This window comes from Perca fluviatilis, chromosome 24 (genome assembly GCF_010015445.1).
Source record: "Perca fluviatilis chromosome 24, GENO_Pfluv_1.0, whole genome shotgun sequence".
Lineage (NCBI taxonomy): Eukaryota > Metazoa > Chordata > Actinopteri > Perciformes > Percidae > Perca > Perca fluviatilis.
In genome coordinates, this window is record NC_053135.1 from 15,481,905 (window position 1) to 15,485,714 (window position 3,810).

The 3,810-nt window shown below is 40.4% G+C and overlaps 1 long non-coding RNA gene across 3 annotated transcripts; it reads right to left on the bottom strand.

The window, feature by feature from the left end:
- Positions 1-401: 401 nt before the first annotated feature.
- LOC120554274 lies at positions 402-3,583 on the bottom strand. 3 transcript variants are annotated; one of them, XR_005638347.1, is made up of 7 exons: positions 2,985-3,583; positions 2,751-2,804; positions 2,530-2,572; positions 1,875-2,056; positions 1,555-1,619; positions 1,321-1,464; positions 402-1,225 (listed from the first exon to the last, which is right to left on the bottom strand). It is a non-coding gene; the product is annotated as an uncharacterized LOC120554274 (long non-coding RNA). The 3 variants fall into 3 exon arrangements; XR_005638346.1 differs by having other exon boundaries at positions 2,394-2,572; XR_005638348.1 differs by lacking the exon at positions 1,875-2,056 and having other exon boundaries at positions 2,394-2,572.
- Positions 3,584-3,810: the final 227 nt, after the last annotated feature.

Genomic DNA, 3,810 nt, shown 5'->3' on the forward strand with positions numbered 1-3,810 from the left:
TTCTAAAACCTGCTCCGTGATCAGCTGGAGAGGTTCTGCTCTGTGATAGCTGTGCTTTATAAAACTATTTGTAACGTTTTAAGCTATTTAGGCCTAATGGTTCCTAAAACCCGCCTTAAAACTCGGGGAGACCGCTCTTTTCAGGCAGTTGCTCCCAAATTGTGGAACGCCCTGCCCCTGTCGCTGTGTGTGGCCGATTCTATTGTTTCTTTTAAAAAACAGCTGAAGACACTACTATTCAGACAAGCTTTCAGTTGACTGAGCTATCATGTTTTATGTTTTGTATGATGTTTTTCAAATTGTTATATTCGCTGCTTGTGAAGCACTTTGTGATTTTATCTGTGATAGGTGCTATATAAATAAAGCTTACTTACTTACTTACAAACAACAGGATCAACAGAGACAGCTTATGGTCATTTAATGTTATTACACACTACACACAGGCCTGAAATACACACACACACACATGCTCAGTTCATTTGGCTTATTCTAGTGATGATTCAATGGACTAGGTGCTTAAAGTTGTCTGTGTCATTCTGTCCAGCCCAGCATCCTGGACATTCCCACACAGAAACGTGTTCAGTTCGACAACATTCCTATCCACTGTCAGTATTGTGTCCATTTAAGTAATTTAATTTAATACACTTATCCAATGTGATGTATCTTAGCATTTATAGCTACTGCTAATTTCTAATGCCTGTTTCTAGAAGGGCTTTTAAAATAAGCAAAATAAAAGATGTTTACAGACAACAAAGTTAAACTATGTGTGTACATTTTGTTGACCTTATAGGAACAGCTGTACAACTTCATATAGGCATACTGTATGTAGCACATACATACACATACACATACACACATACATGCATAAATATTTACATACTTATATGCACACATGTAGGCTACATATAGGCTAAATATACACTGCATACACATACTGTACATACCCCCTTTTGTCCTTTATTTTGCATTGCACAATTGTTTGACCTCTCTAGGGATTTTGCAAAGTTACATCTGATATTACATTTATCTAAAGCTGTCAAGCCTTAATGCAATCATGAATTTTGGATATTTACTGACAACAAATTGCCTTTTCATATCAGTCATGACTGTCATGATCTGATGTAAATTCAGCAAGGATGCTATTGCTTGCGTTAGAGTAGCCGTGACAACAGTACCAGGCAGGATGCAGTGACGAGACTGATTTTGTGGCTTACTCCACCCGAAGCTGTAAATGAGGAGAACGAAACAAAACATTAGTTTAACAAACAGTTGTGTACCTTTTACATTTTTTTTTATCAAGTAGCACTCAATATTGCTTACAGATGCCATTAACGTTGATAGAGCTGCCTTCAATGTAGAAGCCACTGACGCTTGAAGCTGCGTTGATCAACGTGCTTGCAATCTTAGTGTTATTGGACCTAGCTTACAAAGCTAAGGTCCATGGTGTTGATGACTGATCCACTGCTGCAGAAAGAGAAACACATAATATAGTTTGAAATATCAGATTAAGTCCAGTATTCTTAAATTATATTACCTGAACATAAATTTAATTACCTGAATGAAACCACTGTCAAGGACCTGAAGGATGAAGAGAATGTCCTTTGGAAGACAGGTTCAAGCTGCAGAAACAAAAGAAGTTATATTTAAAAACGTTTACTTTGAACATTGAAGTGGGTGTACACATAAGTTGTACAGTGAGCTGGAGGTGTAGTATATTTCCCTTAATGTCTCTGTCAGCGATTCGTTCTGGAAATTTGTGGGTTTTTATATGTAGACTGTCAAGGAATTGTTCAGTTCTGTGGTGAGTGTTGAGCTCTCTGATAAAGTAATTCAATAGGTGTACAAGAATATTTCATTCTGAGGTTGAGACTTACCTGTCCCTTTATCATTGCAGCTCGATTTTTAAAAGCTGCTGATGATGGATTCAGCAAGTCGTTTGTAAAAGTGCTTTTAACAGATCTGAAAGACACCCTAGCTGTTGTGAGTGCTACAGTTGTAGGTGCAGCAGTAGTGGATATAGTAGTTGTAGGTGCAGCAGTAGTTGAAACTGGACCTGCTGTAAAAACATATATTTAAAGAAATTATTGGTGTCCAAATGAAAATGATTTATTTTTCCTTGTTTGATGTCAAACTGACTTTGGTGCAGTTTCACAGACTTATAAGAACCATCATAAAATGTTTACAAATAGTTGGCTTTGCAGACGTAATAGCATCTTATGTAGTCCTGAAGTGGCCAATGTAAATAAAATGTTAAAGTTAGTGACACATTGTTTAGATAACAAGCATTCTGACTGCATACAAGGCAGCTTAGATAATAGCTCATCCTTCATGGATTGAACTGTACAACACAGAACTTGTCTTTATGAAGGGGTTTTACATAAACTTTTACTTACCTACTACTTTGACTGATCCTGGATCTATGTTCACATCGAAGGTATCGTTGGGATTACTCACAGCTGTTACTAAGATTTTAGCAATGACATTATTCTGTGGGAGATCTGCAATAGGAGTAGTACTATTGAACACAACCTGCAATATTGCTTCAGTTCCAGTTGCTCGTGAAGATAAGTCACTGTATCAATAAACCAAATGGGACAAGAGTTAATAAATTATATGACTGGTTTTTAATGCCTGGTGTCATGTGCGATTTACACAGCAATTTACACTGTTAATATTAGATTTTATCAATTTCAAATTCAAAAAACTGCATATTAAGTAAAATCAATAAAGCACTATAGAATTTTTTTTACCTGAACGTTTTCACATTGCATCTGTTGAAATTGTTTTTGGTATATTGCAGTACACTGCAAGAAAACAATGTTGAGGGACCTTAAGTAGCTTTCAGGTACATACAATTTCACTCTAATTAATGTAATGTATACAAATCTTAACAGATTTGTGTTTTAGATAAAATATTCTATGCAATCCTCATTCAAAACACTGATACAATTAATGACAAATTTAGAATTTGAAAATGCACTCACAATATTTATGACTTGTTGTGCAAGGTTTTTGAATTCAGTGCTGCTGGAGTCATTAACGGCAGGTGAAAAAGGTACTGCTGTCAAGTCTACTGAGAGGATGTAAACTGGTTCAGGGGCCAAAGTGATTGGTGCTGCTGTGGTTGATACTGGGGCATCTGTTGGTCCTGCTGCGGCAGCTGTGGTTGATGCTGGGGCAGCTGTTGTCACTGCTGGGGCCGCTGTCGTCACAGCTGGGGTAGCTGTGGTTACTGCGGGAGCAGCTGTTGTTACTGCTGGGGCAGCTGTGGTTGATGGTGGGCCAACTGTTGTTACTACAGGGGCAGCTGTTGTAACTGCAGGGGCTGCTGTTGTTACTGCTGGGACAGCTGTGGTTGATAATGGGGCAGCTGTCGTCACTGCTGGTGCAGCTGTTGTTACTGCTGGGGCAGCTGTGGTTGATGCTGGTGCAGCAATGGTTAAAGCAGGGGCCGCTGTTGTTACTGCTGGTGCAGCTGTTGTTACTGCTGGGGAAGCTGTGGTTGATAATGGGGCCGCTGTCGTCACTGCTGGGGCAGCTGTGGTTACTGCGGGGGCTGCTGTGGTTGATGCTGGGCCAGCTGTCGTTACTGCTGGGGCCGCTGTCGTCACAGCTGGGGTAGCTGTGGTTACTGCGGGTGCAGCTGTGGTTACTACTGGGGCAGTTGTGGTTGATGCAGATGCAGCTGTGGTTACTGCGGGTGCAGCTGTAGTCACTGCTGGTGCAGCTGTGGTCACTGCTGGGGCCGCTGTGGTCACTGCTAGGGCCGCTGTGGTTGATAATGGGGCAGCTGTCGTCACTGCTGGTGCC